The sequence below is a fragment of the Lutra lutra genome, chromosome 15, assembly GCF_902655055.1.
Source record: "Lutra lutra chromosome 15, mLutLut1.2, whole genome shotgun sequence".
Classification (NCBI taxonomy): domain Eukaryota; kingdom Metazoa; phylum Chordata; class Mammalia; order Carnivora; family Mustelidae; genus Lutra; species Lutra lutra.
The window spans coordinates 53151210-53177826 of record NC_062292.1 but is presented as its reverse complement, the minus strand read 5'-3'; positions in this window follow the sequence as shown (position 1 = coordinate 53177826).

Here is a 26617-nt window from a genome sequence, read left to right as displayed (position 1 = left end):
AAGCCAAGATGCAGTTATGCAGAACACAGATGAAGTTTCACTCCGTATTACAAATGCATTCATTTAAGCATGTTCTATAGGAGCCCACTAGAAGGCAAAACTATTATCCTTCCTACTATGAACATCAAACTCCTATTTTTTCATTTAACTCTTGATAGAATGGTATGAAATTCAATTGTGACAGAGATAGCTATGAAAAATTTTTAACCTATTTTCTTTTTTGATGTACTATGAATCACTAGGAAGGGTGTCTTGAAAATGGAACTCAAAGTCAAAACTCTCAGGGTGAGAAATGAAGAGAGGAGGATGGGGAGAACTAGGAGCAGTCAATTTTAATGTCTAATGGGACAAAGGCAGTTAAATTGTAAATAAGGAAATCAGTTGCTTCAGTCTTTGAAAGAATTTTTACGCAGATTCGATACATGAGGTATGAAACACTGAAAAGGAATAAGTCTAAGTGGAAAAATTGTTCTACATGGGGCAAGGAGGTAGCTCTTATCTTCATTATTTCCCTCCTGATGACCTCAAGTTAGACTATTCAATAAAGACTTGTATTGATTCTTGTGACTTTTAGAAGTTAGCATCTGGGAACAAGACCAAAACTGAAATAAAAAAAAAATTCTACTTCAGAAAATTCTCAAGGAACATCAAAGGAAAAAACTAATATTTGAGTTGATATATCTATAGTATTGACAGGAAAAAAAAAACTCAAAACTTTTCCAATGGAAGAAACACAAATATAGAGATATCTTTTTTAAATTGTTTAAAAATCCACCATGTATTTGTTTTCTTAGGCTTTGTCTTTATCCATTTTTTCAGATCAAAATAGTCACATATTTTTTGGATTGAGTTTAGCGTTTTATTGTGTGTATAGCAGATAACAAAGAATAATTGCTTAAATAATTGTTTGAAGAACTTATAGTCTATTGCCTGTTATATAATAAGCATATAAGATGTATTTGTTAAATCAGTAAAAATGAAAAAAAAAGTCCATATATTTATGCTGGAAATAAATTGATACTGAAAATGTTTGATTTTTTAGATGGCATCTAAATTAATTAATAAACTAAAGAAAAACCTATCATCTATCCATCTGTATTTCTTATATATATAACTAGTTAATACAAAGTATATGTGATGATTATACAGCAGAATGGACTCTGGCAAGTAGATATTGTGTCCTTGTTGGGCAATATTTGAACTCTACATACATATTTACTACCCTCCATTTTCCTCTTCTCTCTTCAAAAAAAATTAACTGCCTCGCTTACCTCTGTAGTATTTTTCCTTCAGTGTCTGGTTTCATATCATTTTTATTATTCCTTACTATAACCAGGATTTTGTAATATTATATATAAAGAAAACAGAAGAGCAATTTAGCTTTTCTTCTCAGGTTATCAATTTTTTTTTAACAGTGATTTAGTTTTTTTCCAAATTCATAATAATTGGTATGGCCAAATACGGGAAAATCTCTAATAAATTTTTATATGGTCTATGAGATTTGGAAGAACTTTTTAGAGACTATCACCTGACTTTGTACATTTGCAACCTTGTTCCTCCCTCATCATCTCCATAGCCCAATGTCTGCTCCAAGATCTTCCTCTCACAATGTTGCATGAGTTGGTAAAGTGGGGAGTAAGAGTATTTCTGAAAGCCAATTCTACTTCAGAATAGCTAGTTAATAATAATTTATCTATCTAAAGAAGGCACTACAAACCAGATGTATCTTCAACTCAGCTTCCCCTTATCTGGATCACTAAGATGCTCAGGCCACTCTATTACCATCAGGCTAACTTCCACAGATAATATTTTTGTTGGAAAGAAAAAATTCTCTTATCAGATGGCTGGTAAACTATTTTGCTTTTGCAAAATTTACTAAAATATATGATTACATAACACAGTTTCAGGGCCGTTTCTCAGGCTTTGGAAAGAAATTGTTCAAATGAGTCTCAGAAAGTCGGGTTCAAAGTAAGTGCTGCTGCTGGTAGGATCAAACTTAGATAGTAAAAACAAAACCCTGACTAGTGTTTGGCCTATTGTGCAGGTACAATAAAGGTCTACTGCATATAAATTATTTTAATGATGTGTATACACTGGATCTACAAACTACAAGCTCTACAAGCTCATTTAGATCTCTAAAAGAATCCTCTTCAAGAATGCCTGTGTGCCTTGTCAGTTAAGCATCTGCCTTCGGCTCAGGTCATGATCCAAGGGTCATGGGATAGAGTTTCACATCAGGATCCTTGCTCAGTGGGGATCCTGCTTCTCCCTCTGCCTGCTGCTCCCCCTACTCATGTGTTTCTCTCTCCTTCTCTCTCACACAAATAAATAAACAAAATCTTAAAAAAAAAAAAGAATCCTGTTCAGGTTAATATATTATGTGGTTGATGAAAAATGTAGCCCCAATGAATTTAAACTGTTCATTTGAAGAATTAAAAAATAAAAGCTGAAAAAATAAAATAATGGTTGTAAAAAATAATTTGTGGCTCATGAGTTTCTTTTTATTCATGTGTTTGTTTATGAACAAACATTCCAATGCATTAATTTACAAAGAAATTTATTACTGTAAAGCAGACTGCAGAATCAGTGTTTCTACAAGGTCAGAGACTAAGAGACGTGTATCTGAAGTCTTTCTGGTCATCATGGAATCAGGGTAAGGGTACTTTAATTATCTTAGTGGTTACTAGAATATACTTTAAAAATTTTTTAATAATGGGGCACCTGGGTGGCTCAGTTCGTTAAGCATCTGCCTCTGGCTCAGGTCATGATGCCAGGGTCCTGGGATTGAGCCCTTCATCAGGATTCCTGCTCAGCTGGGAGTTTGCTTCTTCCTCTCCCTCTGCCCTGCTCATTCTCTCTCTCTCTCTCTCAAACAAATAAAAAAAAATCTTTAAAAAATATTTATGCATGCTCACTGTTAATATATCTATTTGACACCTGTCTAGGGGGAAGGATTTTCGCAGATTGTTAATCAGAGCACCTTACTGAACAATCCTGGGGCCGTAGTCTCTCTGAACCCAATTTGTCTATGAAATCAAAGCATTCATTTTACAATTGGTATCAGTGCAAATTGAGAAATTAAATAGCTGGATAGAGAAAGGGAAATCATCAAATTAAGATTTTCCCAAACAGGAAGTGGTGTTAGCCAGAATAAAGCTCTAAATCTGAATGTTGGCCTGACACTCTCCAGCAGTTTCCCTGGAGATGAATTATAAGGAAATAATTGTTTTTAGTCTTTTCTGTCATTCGGTCCTCACACTCGATTGGCAGTATGGATAAAAATAAAATTCTAAGTTGAAAGTCATTTCCTTGAAGCTACTATTCTAATAGCTTCTACTTTCCAGTATTATTAGAAAGAGGTTAATGTCATTCCGATTTTCGTTACTATATATTTGTAAATTTTGATTTTGATTTTTTCTTTCTCTTGGTTGTTACCTATTATGTTCTTAAGTACAGGATGCTGTGTACTTGCCATAGATCTTCATTCACTCTCCTGAAATAATCTAAAATTTTGTATTTTTTTGTTTAAAATATGTTTCCCTAATGTTTCCTTTGTTTTTCATGATCGTAAATTGCTAAAAATGTTAGATCCTCTAGATTAATGTTCTGAATATTTTTTCCTTAGTAATTTCAATTTCCTTTACTTTTCATTTCTCTGTGAATTTTTTAACTGTATTTTGTAACCTAGCTTTTAATATATGTCTTAAAAAATAACTATCCAGGGCACCTGGGTGGCTCAGTTGGTTAAGCGTCTGCCTTTGGCTCAGGTCATGATCCCAGGGTCCTGGGACTGAGCCCCCTGTCTGGTTCCCTGCTCATTGGGGAATCAATTTCTCCTTCTCCCTCTGCCCCTCCTCCTGCTTGTTCTCTTTTTCTCAAATAAATAAAATCTTAAAAAGATAAGTATCATATTTTTAATTTCAAAGAGTTTATTTCTTTTACTATCACAGGCCCTTTGGTACATCTTTTAACACTGGTTTTGGTAAGTCACTCAGAAAGACAAGTGTATGATTTCACTCATATGTGGAATTTAAGAAACGAAACTGAAAGGAAAAATAAAATAAGACAGACAGGGAGACAAACAATAAAAGATTCTTCTTTTTTAAATTATTTATTTGAGAGAGAGAGAGAGACAGAGAGAGCACAGCATGGGAAAGGGACAGAGGGAGAGGGATAAGTAAGCTCCCCATCAGAGAGCCAGATATGGGACTCAATCCCAGGACCGTGGGGTCATGACTTGAGCTGAAGGCAGATCCTTAACCCACTGAGCCACCTAGGAGCCCCCAAAAGACTCTTAACTATAATAAACAAACTGAGGGTTGCTGGAGGGGAGGTGGGGGAGCTGGGGTAACTGGATGATGGACATTAAGGAGGGCACATGATGTAATGAGCACTGGGTGTTGTATGAAACTGATGAATCACTAAATTCTATCTCTGATACTAATAACATACTATATGTTAACTAAATTGAATTTAAATAAAAAATTTAAACAAGGGAAAAAACCCTAAGGAAATTGGAATAAAGTATGAACTTTAGTTAATGATAATGTATCAATATTGCTTCATTAATTATATCCAATGTACATTACTAATGTAAGATATTAATAAAAAGGGAAAACTGGGTAGCAGGTATATGGGAACTCTGTACTGCCTCCACAACTTTTCTGTAAATCTAAAATTGTTCTGAAAATTAAGGTCTGTTTGGAAAAATGGCTAGAAGTTGGCATTGAACTCCACAAATGTGTTATTAAATTATTTTTAAATTACCAAAAAAAGGGCATTGCTTTCTTAATGTAATATCCCCTTGTATTACACGGAGGACTTAAAATTTTTTTCTTCTGTTTCTTACATTATATTTGTTTTCATGGTCCTTTTTAAAAAAATATTTACTGAGGCAGGGAGTTTAGCAGACTAGGGAGAATACGTGTTATAACTCGGGAGTGAGAGGCGAGATTTGGTTATTTAAACTTTCAGATTCTCTCCTTCCAATGCAATTTCTCTGAAGAATAATCTTCGGTCCTTTGGCCTGAGTACAGCACCTGAGTGTGGGCTTGGAAGGGGAACTGGCTGCTTCAGTATTTCAGTATATTCTTGTATTTTTTTTTTACCTTATGATGCCTATCTGTCTTAAGGTCAAGGTTTTTTGTTGTTGTTTGGATTGGATTTTTAGCTTTCTGCAGGGTGAATGGTGTCTCTTCTTTATCTTTTCTCTCTAGGTTTTAGTTGCTGCTTCTTTTGCCCTAATTCCTTCCCACTCCTCTATCTCTGCCTTTCAAAAACTCTGTTGAAAATTTTCATCTGCTATTCTCTTGATGCTTCCATGTTAATATCTTTGAAATGTTTAATTTAGTATCAGTGGGTCTTGGGTGGGAGAGGATAAAAAATACACGTGTCATTATTTTTAAGAAAAACGATCTAGGAAGCTAAAAATTTTAAAGTATACTCAAATATTGAAGGTTTTTGATAGATTGAAATGACTTCATGTTTTCCTTAATTTTTTTGAGAAGTTAGAAGTATAATGTGTTAGATGAGGCCGATAGTACACATTCTGAGAGGAATAAATCCCTAAGTATTTCTAGGAATAGGCACTCAATTGCAAACCTCCCTTTCCATATGCTGTCATTTATATATAGAAGCACAAACTCCATACATTTGAAATGGCCAGATGGCAGCTCTTCTCTTCATTACTGAAATGAAACAGGGAATACAAGAGTTCCCTGGTGAAAACATACTGCAGTATTTTGTTTTAAAACATATAGTTTTGAATCGAACATAAACTTGCTTCCAACCTTTTTTTAATGCGTGTTCTCTTTTTTAGAACTACACTGACAACAAAAGGAAGGCACTGAATTCAGTGGCCTGATTTTTTTTAAGTTAAAAAGGAAAAAGCTAAATAATATTAGCATAAACATTTGCAACTGTTACCTAAGAGAATTCTGATAGCTGCCTCAACTCTCTGTGTGAAATTATTCTTGCATGGCATTTGTAATTGTTTCTGTCAGGAAAATGGAAACCTTGCAGATATTTACTAATGTGCCTTGGAGAGCATGTAACCTTGGAGATTTGTGTAATGTACCTTTGGAAATGGAAATTCTACAGATAGTTCATAAACGAACTCCTCTGACTCATGATAGCTAAATTCTTCTTGAGGCAATATCTGTCCTTGGTGAAACCTGTTTTGTCACCGCTTTATTTATAAACGACAAAAGAACCTGGATGATTTGAATATGACCAGATGTGTTTATTAGACAACTTTATGCAGATCATGAAGTTGAGATTTTGTACTTACAAGTGCCCTTTTCAACTCTATAAATAAGGTCATAAATGAAGTGTGACCCGATCTCCCATTCCTATGCAAATGGTAATGTGATTAAATTAAAGACAACTCAGGCCTAGGTACAATGGGTACCTCTGCTTTAATGATATGAATAAAACTCACATAAAAGCTTTCTACATGATAGCTTTATTTTTATTTGAAATAAGTCTGTGGTTCCATATATTCGTAAGAGATTTTACTTTCAATTTGGTTCATAGGAAATGATACTACTAAAATATGACTGAATGAGACTTTTTAACAACTGAGCTGTAAGAAATTGGACAGTGATAAAACTGGGAATCTAGGAAAGAAGAGCCCCATGTAGAAAGAGCAACTAGATATTGATAATTTTTTGTTGTTGTTGTTAGGATTCTAAGTTCTGGTGTTTATCATATTTTTCTAAAATAAATCACCTAAAACGTTAAGTATTATTCTATATTTTTTTCCTACCTCCCAGGGGTTTAATACCTGAATCTACATATTCCCAAGATTGCTGTTTGGATTGGTTTCAGCAAAAAGAGACAAAGTTTATCCCGATGGGATGTTACCCATGGGAAAAGTGAGAAATAGAAATATTGGGGACAGTAAAGCAGAAAAGCAATGGTAAAAGGAGAGCATTACTGGTCTCTTGACAGCAAAGTCACCTTCTCATGGAGCTAAGCAAAGCTACTCATTTCTTTAAAAATCAAAATTCAACTTAACAGAACACAAACTTTTATTATAGGAATTTATTATAGCCTCTTTGAGTTTTAATATGTATCTTAGAATTTTAGTTATCAAGGCTCTAGAACATAACCTTTATCTTGGAAGAGACCAGATGACTGAAACGAATATCCAACTCACCCCAAAGCTTCACAACAAAAGGCAACCTATTCCCTGTATGCTTATTCTTCCAAAGTTTGAAGTTTGAAGTTCTGTGACTTCTTATTGCAAACATCCCTCCTTATGAACATAAATATGAAATTAAGCATACACTCTGAACAAATAAAGCTTGTTTTTCTGGCTCCCCATTTTGTTTTTCTTTTTACAAAACAATAAATACATAGATTTGAACTCAATTATTAGGAGCATCTATATCAATACCATTAGTAGATGATTTAATTTCTAAGGATCCAAAAAATTAAAAAAAAAACTTAGAAAGTAGAGATAGGTTTTATTTAAAGGAAATATATCATTCAAAAAGATGCTAATTTAAAAATTTTTTCTAGATAAGTCATTTTCAGATTTTTTTTTCTTTCTAGTACAAATACAAGAGGTGGTTCTTTGCTTCTCTGTCACATAAAACTCCTTTACTCCCTTATAACTCCAATGGAATGTAAGGTGAGTAAAAAGCAGAACTATATAAAACAAAACAAAACAAAACAAAAAAAGAAAAAAGACTCTGTTTTTCAGAGCTCAAGAGAAAAAAATAAAAGTAATTTCAGTTTCTCATTTGTGTGGTTAAAAGCAAGAATATATAGATAGGTGGTTGGGTGGATGGATTGATGGATGGATGGATGGATATATAATAGATATGTATGTACATAAGAAGAAAACTCATTTTAATTATGATCTTAGTTCAGTCTCTTTTTTAATATTAAGAATATTTTTAGAGGATTCTAATCTCTGCAGTTTTACTTTTAATAAAAGAGCTGAAATATTAGAAACAATCCAGTTCTCGTGTACGAATATTGTTCCCATTACTCCCCTCCCCCATCATGGCACCTGGAACTTTCATTATTATACCACAGTGGTCCTTCCTGAAGAGGCACATGCACTTCTACGTCACTGTGGGCCTCCTTTCTGGCAGCAATTGTTCCCTCAGCCTAAAACTTCCAACCCAGGAACAGCTGTTTCAATAATTAATGTTGTAATTGTAATTGTAATTAATAATTACGATAATTCAATAACCAAGCACAAGAAAACAATTGTCCTTCTCCTCCTTTCCCCATTATTTGCAGGCTGCAGAGAAACACACCATTTGAGCAGAAGCAAAAGAAACACACCATTTGAGCAAAAAGTATTTTTTAAAAGTTTAAAAAATAAACCATCATTTGGGGGTGGTGTCACACAAAATTTTTGTTTTCAAGGGAATTGAGGAGGAGGGTAGTTTTTTTCTGAGTGGAAACGAATAGCTGGACTCTGGAAGAAAAACAAAAATGAAACTTTCTGTCAAATTTATTGACTTACAAGTAAGTTGTACTGCAGTTACTTCTCATACACGTACTACTCTAGTTAGTGAATTGCAGTCCTTTGTAGTCATTTTAGTTCTTAATAAAAGAAAATATGACGGGCATTAAGGAGGGCATGAGATCTGATGAACACTGGGTACTATATGCAATTAATGAATCATTGAACACTACATGAAAAACTAATGATGTTGGCTAATTGAACTTCATAAAAAAATAAAAGAAAATATGAATATTTACTGACATCATCTTCTTCAAACTTATTTCCTAAACTTCACTTAAAAATGCTAATTTAACGGGGCGCCTGGGTGGCTCAGATCATGATCTCGGGGTCCTGGGATCCAGTCCCCTGCATTGAGCTCTCCACTCAGCAGGGAACCTGCTTCCCCCTCTCTCTGTCTGCCTCTCTGCCTACTTGTGATCTCTTTCTCTCTGTCAAAGAAATAAATAAATAAATAAATAAATAAATAAATAAATAAAATCTTTTAAAAAATCTTAATTTAACAAAAATATAAAATAATTTTTGTTGCAGGCAGAAGTGTTTTTCACTATTCGTGTATAATTTGATGGTTTAGTTTCTGTTAGTTTCAAGCCATCTTTGTGTTGGAGGGGGTGTGTAATTCACAAAGGATTAAGACAAAATTCCAAAAAGCAACTGTATTTTCTAGTTTAAAAATTTTGAAGACAATCATTTATTTTGGACAGAACATTTATTCAAATTGTTTTCAAATTAAACCTTTGGGGTATAGAATGTTTCTCTATAGCTAGATAGAGAACTGTAGAGTTCTCTTGACAGTTGGGATGGGATAATTACTTGTTGTGGAAGCTGTCCTGTGCACTGTGGGATGGTTGCCCTCATCTCTGGATTTTATCCAGTAGATATCAGTAGTATTTCTTCCCTTACATGACAACCAGAAGGTCTCCAGACATTCACAATTGTCCCCTATGGGGCAACATCACCCCAGGTTGAGAACTGGGACGGTAGCATTCTCTTCTCCATTATCACCAGGTGATTTGAGAGAAGACTCATCTGTAGGGCTAGAGTTTGCTGTTTATTCTGTTGTTTTTATTTGTAACTTTATACTCCCCAGTTGTGACATCTCCTGCTTTTCAGTAGCTTCCAGTGTCAGTCTTTGTCCCTTGCTTTCTCTTCCTCTTACCCATTAATTTTGTAATTATATGTTTGGCGAGCCAAATATCAGGAGAGTCAAGTGACAGCACTTATCTAAATATCTTAGAAGCTATAATAATGACAGAGAGTAAAAACAATTATCTATAGCATGTTACAATTAATTAATCTATCTATGGATTCCTATATCCCAATAAGCAGAATATATTTATAGAATTGTGAACAAAATCTTATTAATAATAAAATATACTAAAACAAATAAAAACTGGCACACTGACCATTAACAATGACTTCCAGGTTAAAATATTTTTCCAGTTTCACAACTCCTATGAATTGCTTATTGCTTCAGAAGATTCTAAGTCCTCTCAGAAGCTAAGCCCAGGTCAAATTGTCCATGACAGCATATTTATTATATCCAGAAGGCTAAATTTACTCAGGTTATGAAAAGAGACAAAGAACTAACTCAAGGGCTTTTGTCTACATAAGTATCAGCTTTATCATTCTGTTTTATTTCACCTGGAAATTATAGGGTTTGTCATAAAAATTAAATTAGGAAATAAACAAAAAGTACCAAGCACACAGTAAGTACTCAATAATCTCCTTTGATAATGTCTCCTACTCTAACAACTTGAAATGTCACCAATAAGTTAACAACAACCAAAAGTTTTTTGAAGCTTAGAACATTCTGTGGGATCCTGGCACATATATATGACTGCTTATTGGGCATCTCATTGGTTCATTCATTCATTCCTTTAAATATTGTCCCACATTTGAATAACATTTTGATGCTTCAAATATAATTTATCCTATCATAAAATTTAACCAAATACTTCTCTTTGCTTGTATTCTCTAGCTCTGTCTACATCCTTGTTTTTAAAAATATTTATATAGGATTGATTCCCCCAAAATATTTTATCTCTTTGATTTGTTCCATTTTCTCCATTCTTTAGACATCATGCTCCTGCCATGCAACACATCTCTCTGGGATTTCTAAAATATCACCTAACTTGTTTTCCTGCTCTGATATAATCTTCACATTACTGTACACAATGATCCTTCTAAAAGAAATAATCTGACGAAGTAACTTCTTACTTAAAATTCTTCAATGACTTTCAGGACAATTTAAGATAAGATCTGACATCCTTAGAATGCTGTAGAAGGTTCTTTATGAACTCGCCTCTATTCTATCCAATCTTATCTTCTGTCTGTCTTCACCTTGAATCCTCTGTTAGAGTCCTACTGAAATATTTGAAGATCGGTTATGTGTGGTGGTCTTACAGCTTTACTGCAAATTCATGTGTCTCTCCATCTGCTTGGAATGCCTTGTTGTCCATATTCATCACACTATTTTCTAACCTTTTGTTGGGTTAAATACCTGTCTTGGGTGCCTCCATTTAACCTGAGACTTATCTCTTTCTAATGTTTATTATATTACATTTATTGTACATATTTATTTATCTGACTCCTTGGATGGTGCTTCTTCAGGGTTGACGCTATTTTCTTTTTCATAGCCCCTAATAGCTAACATTTTCTAATTGTATCTGGGACTGAAGATATCTAAAGTAATACTGTTTAAAGACATTATACAAATCATTGTCAGTATAATGTAAAAAACAGTGATTTTCTCATTCAGATTGGTTGAAACTGAAGTGATCCTACAAAAGGGAATATATGACTTGAAATTATCTATAAGAAACAGACAAAAAGAGGATAGTTCCAAGTATTAAATATGAAAAAAAGGCAACCTATACACTTTCCTGTACCTAATTCAAACTTTTTTCATGATGGCAAAAATAGTGATGCAAAGAAATAAGCCAAAACATACAAAATAATCAAGAAGATTATGGGAAAAAGGAATTTTATCTAAAATCGTAATTATTTTACTATAGGCTAAGTTTATATTGTTCCTAGAGATATTAGCTAGTAACAGTAGAACATATACTATATGTATTTATCATTTAAATGTATTTAAATTCAATTTAAAGATGAAGACATACACATTGTATGTATCACATAAATGTGAACATACACATCCTATAAACTTTTTGCTATAAGGGAGTGTGTTCAAAAGTTCGTAGAGCACTGAGATAGATGTTCACCAGCAACATTTTACAAAACACACTGGAAGGAAATAAACTCTTTCATAGCCTGCAAATGATTAACACTCAATTCTTCTAGAACATACTTTGAATGAGTGCACAGATGCAAAAAGAAGTAGAAGGGGGAGGAGGAGGAGTGAGAGGAGAGGGAGGAGGAGGAAGAGAAGAAAGAGAGAGGAGGGAAGGAGGAGAAGGAAGGAGTGTCAGAATTAAGACTGATTGGGGCACCTGGGTGGCTCAGTGGGTTAAAGCCTCTGCCTTCGGCTCAGGTCATGATCCCAGGGTCCTGGGATCAAGCCCCACATTGGGCTCTCTGCTCAGCAGGGAGCCTGCTTCTCCCTCTCTCTCTCTGCCTGCTCTCTGCCTACTCGTGATCTCTGTCTGTCAAATAAATTTTAAAAATCTTTAAAAAAAAAAAAAGAATTAAGAGTGATCTTTAAGATAAACACATTCTAGAGCATCTGATTGGTTTAAAAGCAAAATGGAGCACCAGTAAGTGAATTCAGATGGAATGGGAGACACTATTCCCATAGCCAAACTTCAGCAAGAAAATCAGAGATGCTTACTTACCAGAACATACTGTGTACTTGGGTTTTGTCATATGTAACAATGTTATGAACTAAAAGATGTGAAGATAGATATATGTGAACTACAGTCAAAGCTTACAGTGTTCCTAGAGTTATAAAGGAGTGTGTTCAAAAGTACATTCCATTGTGTATATATGCAATGGAATATTAACCATAAAAACCATAAAATTAAACCATAAAATTAACCATAAAAAATGAAATCTTGCCATCTGCATTGACATGGATGGAACTAGAATGTATTATGCTGAGTGAAATGAGTCAGGAGAGAAAGACAAATGCCATATTGTTCCACTCATATGTGGAATTTAAGAAACAAAACAGAAGAGCAAAGGGGAAAAAAAGAGGCAAACTGAGAAACAGAATCCTAAAAATAAAATAAAATTAAATTAAAATGGGAGGCAAGGGACGCCTGGGTGGCTCAGTTTGTTGGACGACTGCCTTCGGCTCAGGTCATGATCCCGGGGTCCCAGGATCGAGTCCCACATCGGGCTCCCAGCTCCATGGGGAGTCTGCTTCTCCCTCTGACCTTCTCCTCACTCATGCTCTCTCTCACTGTCTCTCTCTCAAATAAATAAATAAAATCTTTAAAAAAAAATAAAATAAAATGGGAGGCAAACCATAAGAGATTCTTAACTGTAGGGAAGAAATTGAGGATTGCTGGGGAGGAAGGTGGTGAGGGGATGGGGTAACAGAGTGATGGGTATTAAGTACTTGACGGAATAAGTACTAAGTGTTATATACAACTGATGAATCACTAAATTCTACTGCTGAAAATAATAATACACTATATGTTAACTAAATTGAATTTAAGTAAAAACTAAAAAAAAAGAAACAGACTCAATCTGATGGTTATCACAGGGGAGGTGGGTGGGAGAATGTTAAATAGGTGATGGGGATTAAGGAGTGTACTTGCCATGAGCAGAAGGTGTTGTATGGAAGTGCTGAATCACTATATTATAAACCTGAAACTAATACATTACACTGTTAACTAACTGGAATTTAAACAAAAACTTTAAAAAAAGATTCTGGAGAACAAATTAAGACAAAATACTGTGAGCAGAAGGCTTTCCAGAATTCACACATAACAAGTCATATTTTTTTATTTTATTTTTTTTCAATGTTCCAAGAGTCATTGTTTATGCAACACACCCAGTGCTCCACACAATTTGTGCCCTTCTTAATACCCACCACCAGGCTCACCTAACCCCCCGCCCTTTTCCCCTCCAAAGCCTTCAGTTTGTTTCTCAGTGTTCACAGTCTCTCATGGTTTGTCTCCCCATCCAATTTGCCCTAATTCACTTTTCCTCTCCTTGTTCCAATGTCCTCCGTATAACAAGTCATACTAAACCAAGCACCTTGACCATATGTGAACATGATTACATGAACATAGATACATAGAGAAGGATCAACAACATTCATTTAAGTGAATGAATGTATTAATGCATTAATCCTCTCGTTTGTCTTTAACTTCAGTGTTTTTATATTTTATACATATAAGACTAGAACCCTAGGTGAATTTAATCATGCTTAAGTAATTTTTTCACAAACATAGCATATTATTCCATTTATTATAGAGATTTGTTATGTTTATTTTCCACAATATCTTTAAAGGTCTCAATAGTCTTTTGTTATATTTTCAAAAGTAAACATAAGCATATAAACTATATACAGGTCCAGGTTTTCAATATTCTATTCAGCAATTTTCCAAGAAGTCATGTGTGATGACATTGCAAAAATGGCACAAAGTTTTCCTATCCTTATGCTCATGTCCTTTGCAGTGGGACAATTTTCCCACCTAAAGGTGAGGTCTATTTCTCCACCTCTTAAATTCTGGCATGTCCGTGTGACTTACTTTGGTCACTGTGATATTAGCAAATGTGATGCAAGCAGAGGCATACAACGTCCTTGGACAATGATGCCATCCTCTTTCTGTGCTTCCACTCTTAAAACCATCCTGTGTATAAAGTCAAACTAGCCTACAGGTATGGATTAGACACCAGATGGAAGAGAATCAAGATGCTCTGATGGATAGCCTGCCAGTCACTGGACAGAAAGAGGCCACCCTAGCTCATTCAGCCACCGGCCCCTTACCAGCTGACCATGAATACATGCGACAGCGCAGCCCATCAGGCAAGCTGGATCTGGTCAGAAGCACACAGCCGATCAACAGAATACTAAGGTAAATAATATGCTATTTTTTTAAGCCACTAACTTTGGGGTAGTTTGTTTTGCAAATTTTAACTGTTACACAATGAATCCTCTCATGGATCAAAAACAAAACACCTTGATAGTGAATTTCCTTCTGACAAAGAAGGCTTTTAACATAATGTGTAACAAAATTAAAACAATGATGTAAACACATTCAAGACGGAAAATAAATCCTCAAGCTTGATATGACTCATTCTTAACTGCTAGATCAAATTCCAGATCATATAATACTCTTAATAATTTCTTTTTCTGAAGGTAATTTATATCTATTTTGTTCTTTCATAGATTTTTAAATTTTTAAAATTTTTCTCTTAAGGTATTTAATTTACCACATTACTTTATTATTTTTACATGTATGCATTCTTGTCTCATTTTATATTAGGTAAGATTTTTTTTTTTTTGCATTTCACTTTCATTCTTTTTTTAAAGATTTTATTATTTTTAAGTAATCTCTATACCCAATGTGGGGCTCAAACTAACAACCCTGAGATCAAGATTCATATGTTCTACTGACGAGCCAGCCAGGCACTCCACTGTTTCACCTTCATTCTTGTGAGTAACACTGTGCTTGGCACATAAAATTATTGAGCTTATTATCTCAGTGGAAAGTATATTATTATTATTGTTATTATTATTATTATTATTGATGTAGTGTTCTTTTAGTACCATGGCTCAAAAGTTATTCTTTGAAATACATTTATTTATATGGAATACTTCACATTAAGGGGCATTTCTGAGGCTTTAGTTGAATAAATATTGAAATCTTAACACAAACTAAAAATATCTACTAGGGAGTATCTTGTAAAGGCCTTATTTGTTTATCCAACTTTTGTTATAGGTGTGCTCATTGCTACTGTGCTGTTGTTCCTTTCAGGCTCCTTCAGCTGCCAGAGTAAGGAAATGGGTGTGTATACCAACCTATATATATTCATATCTATAAGCATCTAAATCTCCCATCTGTATGTATATTAAATTAAACAGGAGTTCATAGTGATGTCTCCAACTCTAACCCATTACCACACAGATCTCTTGCTTATCTGTAAACTCCCACTGGGAAAGTAAGAACATTGGCTCCCATTGTCTGTCATCAATATACCTGATTTTTCAGTTCCAGAATACATATATAGCAGCATCAAAATTGTTAACCCGTATGCCCTTGGGATACTTTATCAGTTAGAGTAAAGTGCTTATGTTCAGTTCCTTTTGCTTTTAACTCACAAACTCAATTCATTTCCAGGATTACTGAGGTCAGCACCTTTTCTCCCACCTTCTTCAGTGAGGTTGTTTCATATATTTGTAATACAGTTAAATTCTCTTGTCAAAGTCTATATTCTTTACTGGGATTCCCTGAACTCCTAAATGATTCTTTTAAATTTGCATACATTAAGTTCATTCTCTATGCTATAAATTTCTGTGTGTCTAACAAATGTATAATGTCATATTTCACCATTACAATATCATGGAGAAGAGTTTCACTAAAAAAATCTCTTGTGTTTCACCCATTCATCTTTCCCACTATCCCCCAAAGCCCTGACATCCACTGATATTTTTTGCTCTCTCTACAGTTTTGATTTCCAGAAAGTCCTATCATTGGAATCATATACTATGCCAATGTCTTAGGCTTTTTTAAAAAAACATAATTAAGTCAAATTTATTTCATAAATATGAGGATTATTTTATTTTAATCATTAAAATTTTATTTTAATTCCACTACAGTTAATACACCGTGTTATTTAGTTTCAGGTGTATGAGGCAGTGATTTGACAACTGTAATACTCAGTGCTTCTCAGGTAAGTGCACTCTTAATCCCCTTCATCTTTTTCACCCACCACCCCTCCTCCCCTCCGGTAACTATTTGCTTGTTCTCTATAGTTAAGAGTCTGCTTTTTGGTTGGTCTTCCTTTTTTTGCCCCTTTATTCATTTGCTTTGTTTCTTAAATTCCACACATGAGTGAGACTTATTTATTTATTTATATTTCACTTTTTAATTTAAATTCTAGTTAGTTAACATATACTGTGATATTAGTTTCTGGAGTAGAATTCAGTGACTCAGCACTTGCATATAACATCCAGTGCTCATCACAGTAAGTGCCCTCCTTAATACCCATCACCCCTTAAGCACATCCCTCTGCCTGTCTCCCCTCCATCAACCCTCAGTTTGGTCTATATAGTTGAGAGTCTGTTTTAGGGTTTCTCTCTCTCTCTCATTTTTTTTTCCTTCCCTTATATGCATCTGTTTTGTTTCTTAAATTCCCCATGTGAGTGAAGTCATATGATCTTTGTCTTTGTCTGAGTGACTATAATGAAATGTCACCTGCCACCTGTCAGAATGGCTACAATCAACAGCACAAGAGACAACCAGGGTTGGTAAGTTTGCATGGTTGGTGGGAATGCAAACTGGTGTGGCCACTGTGGAAAACAGTACGGAAGTTTCTCAAAAAGTTAAAAATAGAACCACCCAATGACCCAGCAATTGCTCTACTAGGTATTACCCAAAGGATACAAAAATACTGATTTGGAGGTATACATGCATCCCAATGTTTAAAACAACATTATCAGCAATAGCCAAATTATGGAAAGAGCCCAAATGTCCATTGACTAATGAAAGGATAAAGAAATACATATAGGAGCAACTGGGTGGCTCAGTCAGTTAAGCACCCCACTGTTGATTTCAAGATATATATATATATATATAATATATATACATATATATATAATTTCAAAACATATATATGTATATATACATATACATATGTATATACATATACATATATCTTGAAATCAAGACACACACACACACACACACATATATATATATATATATATATATATATATATATAGAGAGAGAGAGAGAGAGAGAGAGAGAGAGATATTCTTAAATTTGGGTTTTTTTGTTGCTTTGTTCTCTTGTAAAAAGTATCCATGCCATCTTCCAAAGTAGCTGTTAACAATGTCTTTTACAAAGTAGTTTTTAAATTTTTAGTACCAATTTGAAATATCAATTTTTTTAAATGAATTATTCTTTTTTTTTAAAAGATTTTATTTTTATTTATTTATCTGATAGAGAGAGATCACGAGTAGGCAGAGAGACAGGCAGAGAGAGGAGGAAGCGGGCTCCCTGCCGAGCAGAGAGCCCGATGTGGGATTCGATCCCAGGATCCTGAGATCATGACCTGAGCCAAAGGCAGAGGCTTAACCCACTGAGCTACCCAGGCGCCCCATGAATTATTCTTTTGGCATTATTCAATTTAATGAATTATCTTTTGGGTCTAAAAACCCGTTGCCAAATCCAAACACAATTACATTTTCCCCTCTGTTATCTTCCAGAAATTTTATAGTTTTTTATTTTACACTTAAGTCTATGATCAATTTTGATTAACTTTTTTAAAAGGTGTAAGATCTATGTCCAGATTATTATTTATTTTTATTTTTGTCACATGCACATTCAATTTTTATAGTACCATTTATTAAAAAGTTTATCTTTCACCCATTAAATTGCCTTTGCATCTTTGGTTAACTATATTTTTATTGGTCTATTTCAGGGATCTCTCTTCTATCCCACTGATTGGTATATCCATCCTTTCATAAATACGTGGCATCTAGGGGCGCCTGGGTGGCTCAATAGTTTGAGTATCCGACTCCTGATTTCAGATCTGGTCATGATCTCAGAGTCCTAAGAGTGAGTCCTGTATTGGGCTCTGAGCTCAGGGGGGAGTCTTCTTGAGATTCTCTCTCTCTCTCTCTTTCTTTTTCCCTCGGCCCCTCCTGACTCTCTCTAAAATAAAATTTAAAAAATTTTTAAAAATACATGCATCTGGATTAATGTTGCTTTGCAGTAGGTCTTTTTTTTTTTTTAAGATTTTATTTTTATTTATTTGACAGGCAGAGATCACAAGTAGGCAGAGAGGCAGGCAGAGAGAGAGAGAGTGGGCAAAGCAGGCTCGCTGCTGAGCAGAGAGCCCAATGTGGGGCTTGATCCCAGGACCCTGGGATCATGACCTGAGCCGAAGGCAGAGGCCTTAACCCACTGAGCCACCCAGGTGTCCCTTGTAGCAGGTCTTGAAGTAGGTAGTGTCATTTAAAGAACTTTGTTCTTCAATATTATGTTGGTTATTCTGGGTCTTTTGATTTTCCATATACAATTTAGAATCAGTTTGTCAATAACCTCAAAATAATTTCCTGGTGTGTTGATCTGGACTGCATTGAATACATAGGAAATTTTGGGAAGAAATGGCATCTTAACATTTAGTCTTCTAATCCATGAATATGGAATTTCTCCATTTATTTAGATATTATTGAATTTCTTTCATCATCATTTTATAGCTTTCTGTATATCAGTCCTTAACATATATTTTCAGGTTTATACTAAATTTAATTTTTTGGTGCTACTGTAAATAGTATTATGTTTTTAATTTCAAGTTCTAGTTGTTCATCACTGGTATATTGACAAAGAAGCAACTGACTTTTATATAGTAATGTTATGTTCTGTGACTGTTGTATTTGCTTATTGACTTCAGGAGTTTTTGTCTATTCTTTTCTTTTCTTTTTTTTTTTTTTTTTTTTACATAGACAATCATGTCATGTGTGAACAAAAGACAGTCATTTCCCATTCCACATATGTATTTCTATTCTCTTTTTGTTCTTAATACACTAGCTCAGATTTCCATTATAATGGTGAATAGGACTGGTGAGAGAGGACATCCATGCTTGTTTCCAATCATAGTGGGAAAGCATCAAATTTCTCATTATTAAAGATGAGGTTAACTGTGGATGTTTTGTAGGTGTTCTTTATCAGATTAAGGAACTTCCTTCCTATGTGTAGTTTGCTGAGTGTTTTTTATCATGTATGGGTTTTGGATTTTGTAGAATAATTTGTTAGCATCAATTGAAATGATTTTTTTCTCAAAACTGGTAACATTGTGGATTACATTAATTGATATTTAAATATTGAAACCAGTCTTGTATACCTTGAATAAATCCCACTTGGTTAGAGTATACAATTTTCTTTACACATCATTGGATGTAATTTGTTAATATTTGGTTCAGGATTTTTGCATCTATGTTTTTTGAGAAATGTTGTCCTTCAATTTTTTCCTTTCTTATAATGTCTTTATCTCACTTTGGCATTAGGTTTATGCTGACCTAAATGAACAAACTGCAAAGTACTTCTTCACTTCTGTTATTGGTATCACTTCTTTTTTATACTTGGTAAAATCCAACAGGAAAACCATTTGTACTTGGTGCTTTCTCTTTTGGAAGTTATTTATTTAATAGATATAGGCCTTTTCAGATTATTTATTTCTTCTTAGGTAAGTTTTGGGAGTTTATGATCACCTATGTCTATCCAGAATTGATCCCTTTCTTCTAAGTTACCAAATTTTTGGCCATAAAATTTTCTTTTACTATCAAAGGGATAAGTGGTGATAGTCCCTTTTTGTTTATAATTTTAGCAACTTTTCTCTTCACTCTTTTTTCTTCAGATTATTATAAATAATTAGATTAATAATATATAAATAATAATTAGGTTATATAATTATGTAAGTAATTAGATAAAATAATTAGAAAATAGATTGTTATAAATCTTATCTTTTCAAAGAAACTAGTTTGGTTTCTTTGATTTTTTTCTTTTATTATGTTATGTTAGTCACCATACAGTACATCATTAGTTTTTGATGTAGTGTTCCATGATTCATTGTTTATGTATAACACCCAGTGCTCTGTGCAATATGCGCCCTCCTTAATACCCATCACTTAGCTAACACATACCCCCACTCCCTTCCCATTCCCATCTAAAACCCTCAGTTTTTTTCTCAGAGTCCATAATCTATCATGGATCGTCTCCCTCTCTGATTTCCCCCCTTCGTTTTTCCCTTCTCTTAATCTCCTCTATGCTATTCCTTGTGTTCCACATATAAGTGAAACCATAAAATAATTGTCTTTCTCTACTTGATTAATTTCACTTAGCATAATCCCCTCCAGTTCCATCCATGTTGATACAAATGGTGTGTATTCATTCTTTCTGATGGCTGAGTAATAGTCCATTATATATATGGACCACATCTTTGTCCATTCATCTGTTGAAGGGCATCTCATCTCTTTCCACAGTTTAGGTATTGTAGATATTGCTGTTATGATCACTGGGGTACATGTGGCCCTTCTTTTCACTACATCTGAATCTTTGGAGTAAATAACCAGTAAATACCCAAATACCCAATTGCCAGGTCATAGGGTAGCCCTATTTTTAATTTTTTGAGGAACCTCCACACTGGTTTCCAAAGTGGCTGTACCAACTTGCATTCCCACCAACAGTGAAAAAGGGTTTCCCTTTCTCCACATCCTCTCTAGCACTTGTTTCTTATCTTTTCAATGTTTGCCATTGTAACTGGTGTAAGGTGGTATCTCAATGTGGTTTTGATTTGAATTTCCCTAATGGCTAATGATTTTTTTTATTGATTCCTTATTTTTCAATTTCATTTCTGGCCAAATATTTCTCTTTTGATTGTTTTAGACTTGAGTTTTTCTTTCTTTTTATAGCTTTCTAAAGTGCCAACTCAGGTTATTGATTCGAGATCTTTCTTCCTTTCTAATATATGCAGTCAACACTATTCATTTCCCTGTAAACACTACTTTTGCTGCATCCCACATATTTTGACAACTTGCAATTCATTTTAATTTAACTCAGTATTTTTAAATTCCCTTGAGATTTCTTCCTCAGTCTATGTCTTATTTAGGAAAATTTTCAGTACACATCAGAGTTGAAGTCAGTATTCTCTCTCTCTCTCACTTTTTTTTTTTTTGCATTTTTTTGAAAATTAAAAATTGTGACTATCTTGATGGTTTAAATAATGTTTCCATTTCCTAGAGAAAGTTTTTTTTATTTATTTATGTTTATTTTGGGGAAGAGGTAAAGATTAACAGTTTAATGTCTGACCATTTATCTTTATCCTGGAGACCTCTTTCATCAAGTAGGCATGTCCAGTGATTCCTGCTGGTTATTATTGTGACTGACCACACTTTACCTCCAAAGTTAAAAATCTTCTCATTGTTCTTAAGACTCTTTTTCCATGGAAATATCATGATCTATCTATCTTATTTACATAGAACAGACACCACAGTAATTTTAAGATACTTGTGTTTCATCCTTTGAGGTATTTCTCTATGCCTTTTTAGTGAAAATGTTTTCTATGGTTTCCTGCAAGCTATATTTAAGTGTTGGCTGAGAAGGTGGCACATAATACATTCATTCCAATATTTCTAACTCTCTGCATCACATGAAGCAATTCTGGCATTTTAATTTTATTTAGCAAAGTTACAAATGAATCCAGGTTTCAGTCAAGTAATTGTTAACAATCAATTACTTCCAGAACTTTGTGTTAACACATTGAATTTAGGATGTCTGATAGTTGCACCCATACCAGTAAACTGATCATATCTAAAACTATACTTCTCCTAGTGTTCCCAGAATCCACTGCCACATGTATTCCACAGATTTGAAAACTCTTGCAGTTGTGTACATTACTGTGAAAATCTTTTCTTAGTTTGTTTTTTAAAGTGCTCCCTCCCTCACACCAAGCTCAGGCTGAGAGCTGACTATGTTTTAAGTCTATCAAGTGACATGGTGAGGGATGGTGAGGGTGGATGTAAGAACTGGATTTTTCTTGCCAGTTAACTGTCTCAAGCAGGTGTTTTGTTTTGTTTTGTTTTGTTTTTACAAGGTCCTAAAACAAGGCAGAAATATCTTCATTATGTAGAGGAGAAGATTAACAATGGAGGGTTAGTGAAATTTGTGGATCCAGGGGAATTTGAGTCATCTGAATCTTCCCATATGTCTTTATTCCATTCCATAGAGTACATAGAGCTATAGTCTTTCTCAGCAGTGCCCTAACTTTCCCCTAAGGAATCTGAGAAAGGTTTGAATAAAAATAAATTGAAATCCAGAAATTCACAAAATCAAATTTTGAGTTTACTTTTTAGCTATATTAATGCTCTGGCTAGCAAATATTGAGATTCTTTATAACGCTTATACAAATTTCATGGTTCTCAGTCTATGTCTTGATCTGAGAATTTGGGATTTTGCATATATCATTCCTTTTCTGCAAGCCCTCTTGCATAATTAAAAGCATAAAATCAATCTCTTACTCTTATGCACTTTATCTGAATAGCCTCTTGGTCCCCCTATAGCTTTGCTTTCAACAAGTATTTTATTCAAAGCAGTTACAGGAAATTTATTTATTTTGCCACTGCCTGCCATATGAAAAAGTCTCATGCTAGCTGAAGTCTTACTGTCTTTAGGATTGACCTGACCAGAAAACAAAGTAAAATTTTCCCATGTATGGAAGGTATGTTGCCTGCAACCACTTACAGTCCTACTTATGTATGTTCTGGGATCTTAGTTGCAACAAGAAAATTCACTTTCCTTCATTTATGCAAAAAAAAAAAAAAAGGATTAAAAGAAAAAATTAGGAGAAGCTTGATAGATGAAAAGTATACAGGGGTAAACTTGATTCTCCTGCTCCAGAAACAGTTTCCAAGTAACACCAGAGAATTAGACTCTTGAGGAAACTACTGGGGCTGCACTTTCCATCATCAAACATTAAATGAAAGGTGTTCATCTTTGCAAAACCACTTCTCAGCACCAATCTTACTTCTGCCTTAGCAGGTCAGTCAATCACACGACTCCTGATGTCCTTCCAATCCTTTGTTACCATCTATAGTAGCAACTGGTGTTGCAGCACAAAGTCTTTGCCCTCAGTTTCTTACTCTGATCCAAATTTATGTGTGTATGATTGGAAGAGTATAGATCATGTATCTACCTTTTACATTTTAGGGAGTCTGAGAATCAAAATTCCAGCTTCTATTTCTGAAAGACAGGACTGATGGAAATTTCCCCAGTTATGGAAATACTACTCAAGAGGTGATCACAAATATGACAAATGTCAACTACAGTAAGCAGCTACTACTGTTAGACTCATTCTTCCTGTTGTGTCTACGCATTATGTTTTTTTTTTTTTTTCCACCTTTGGTTTTGCTTCATTTCTAAAGCAGCCTCTTATCACAGAACTGCCCTGTTGACTGCCACCATGACTCTTGGCTTCAGCATTTACTGTTTATTGCACACTTTCTGGAAGATTGTCTCCTCTCCTGTTCTCCTGAGTACATCCAATGCCTGATGCTAGTGTAAGCAAGGAATATAAGGGGTACGGACAACTCTTAATAAGTATGCAGCAGAGTTTTATTCACCGAATTTAGACTCTAATTGAGACTCAGTCATAAGACTGAGCATTGATACTCTTTGGTTTTGAAAATTATCCCACCTTTAAGAAAGATTCCTTTCTTGGCCTCAGGCCAGAATTAATGGTGTGAAGAAAGCAAACGGCATTAATAAAGACCCCAGCTCAGGATGCTGGTGCCGGTCTCTACTTTTTCCAGCAGTGGGTCTATCGCACTTGTTATTAAAAGAGGTGCTCAGACAGCAGAGCCAACAGCAACAGAGATGACATCAGCAGGAAAACTCCAGCTGCCAGGAAGAGTATATAATTATCTTTGCTCCCTAGAGCAGGATTTCTTAACCAAGGATTGTTGAAAAATATCACATGCTGGGTCCCACTCTGTCCAAGGTACTGATTTGGTAGGTCTGAGTTAGTGCTTAGACACCTATCATTTATAAACACAACCAAATAAACGTTCCACATGAATCTGAAACGTGCTGTCTGTCTTAAAATACTGGGAGAAAAGATATCTTTTTTGTGTTTGTGGAGAAAAGAATGAGTAGGCTGGTATTCTATATTTGGTTAATATCTATGGTGAAAGCCAAAATTGGGAGTAATTAATGTGTGTGCCTTCAGTTGTAGTCTCCAAAGAAACCTTGTATAGAATGGGGAGGGGCAGAAGGGCATAAATAGAAAGAATTACAGCTCCACTTTCTCAAAATTCTGGCCACCAAAACATTGACATGAACATAAAAGTATCCAAAGTCTCACTACAATGAACAGATTATAATATTTTCAAATATTTTAAGTTATAAGTTTTGTTGTTTATCTGTTTCTTCCGCTAAATTCTATTTGCTAGTGATATTTCTTTGTAAGGCAGCTAATTAGTTAAATGATAAAACTTCAGGCAGGAAATAGAATCCTTGGGCTATCTTTTCAGAAAACAATTGATTTATGGCATGTTTTATTTATCCGTAGGAGATAAATGCTTCCCATTATTTTGAACACAAACAATTCTTTAAAATACAATGTAGGAATTGGCCCATATATGTGCAAATTCTAATAGAACAAATTAGTACTTGATATTTTATCATTTCTGTTTAGTTATCTTCCCTGAGATTCTAAATCCTAAAGTCTAAGTTAAACAATAGCTAGACAGATACTATTCCTCATACATTTCCTTCTAACAGCTCTTTGGGAAATTTAAAGAGAATCGGAAAGTTTTATTTTTTATAGTTATACCTTCCTACATTCAGATACGAATTTTAGCCCCAAAGTTCCTGAACAGACTGATAAGATCTTTATAGGAGGAAAAACTATAGGGCTTTGAAACCTGAACAACAAAGACTGGCAGGCACAGATCTTACCTCTATGTATTGAGGGCAGAGTTAAGTTGATTAGTTATCTGGGTTTGATATGGGGGACTCTGTTTCTGTTGACCCCTTTTGTTCAGCACCTTGTGGATGAAGCCGTGGAGTTTTTAATCTCACATATTCTATCACAGTCTCCATTAGAGATGTAATCACTCAACTGTCAAATCTATTTTGAAAAGGATTTTGGAGACAGAATACAGTGATTTATTCTTTACTTCTCTGAAATGATCTTTTCTGAAAATCGCACTACAAGCATACATAAGGGATAGTGTAATACAATCTCTGACAGCATTAGTTTGCTAACCTTATCCAATAAAGAGATTCTTCTTGCAAAGGTTTATCATATTACCTCATCTCATGGTGGTATTGCCCTCTTTGAAAAAAAAAATCACCTGTTCAAAGAAATGCAAAGAAAATAATGTCTTTGGAGGGTAAACACATATTCTAGTATTTTCAGGGTAACATGAGCAACGCAGCAGGAATCTGATGCTGGCACGCTATCCGTCTACTATCCTACACAATACACCGATGCATACATTGCAGGGAATGTAAAGTGCATGATAATCAACCCAATCAGAACGAGAATATTTACTTGTCATTAAAATTGAATGACATAGATTTCTATCCAATTTTATAATCGGAGCATCAGGCACTCTAAATTAGCAATGCTGTGGGGTATGAGCACAGTGCAAAGGCACAAGGACTGCAAAAACTAGAAAATTCCAAGTTGTGATTTGCACAGACAATAGAATAAAATTCAATCTAGGCAACATTAGCAATGTTGGGTGGTGCTTTTTTAATTATCAGGAAGAAGCCTCAGGGTCTGAAAGATAGCTAATATTTTAAGATACTGATTTTTTTTTTTTTTCTGAAATGACTATTCACCACAGCGGTGAGGAAGGGATCCTCTCCTCCACTCTAAAAGATCAAGGTGGGTGAACACACAACACCTATCACCAGACAGATGACATAAACAGCAATTTACCTGTCACATATACCCACAGCCTGGCAGTGCCACTCAGGGTCTGAACTCAGGAACAGAGTAGATACACAGGGGCTTTGGGAGGCAGGCTGCATAGTAACAAGAGGATGAGGTGACCCTTGATTGGCAGAGCCCTCTTTGAATAATTCTGCAGGCTGGCAGGGAACTTACGCCTGCCACTCAAGGATAAGCAGAATCTATGCCTGGTTTCCAGGATAAGGAGAAGTGTTTAAGCTAACACTTGTCCAAGGAAGCAGAGTGGGGAGAAAACTGTTGGTTTGGCCATTTGAAGTCCTCCCAATTTTCCCAGTTGTCAAGGCAGCACTTACTGCTGAATCTTAATTTTAGATCCCATACCACATCATTGAATATATTTAAAATGATTATATAATACTCTATATTATTTTCTTCTCATTTTGATCATCATATCCCTGGTCGACATTACTTGGAATGTAATTAATCCATGAAGATGTTTTAGTTTCTAAAATCTGTGCCTAAAAGTTTAGTCATCATGGAAACATTTATTTCTGAGTTAAAACTGAGTT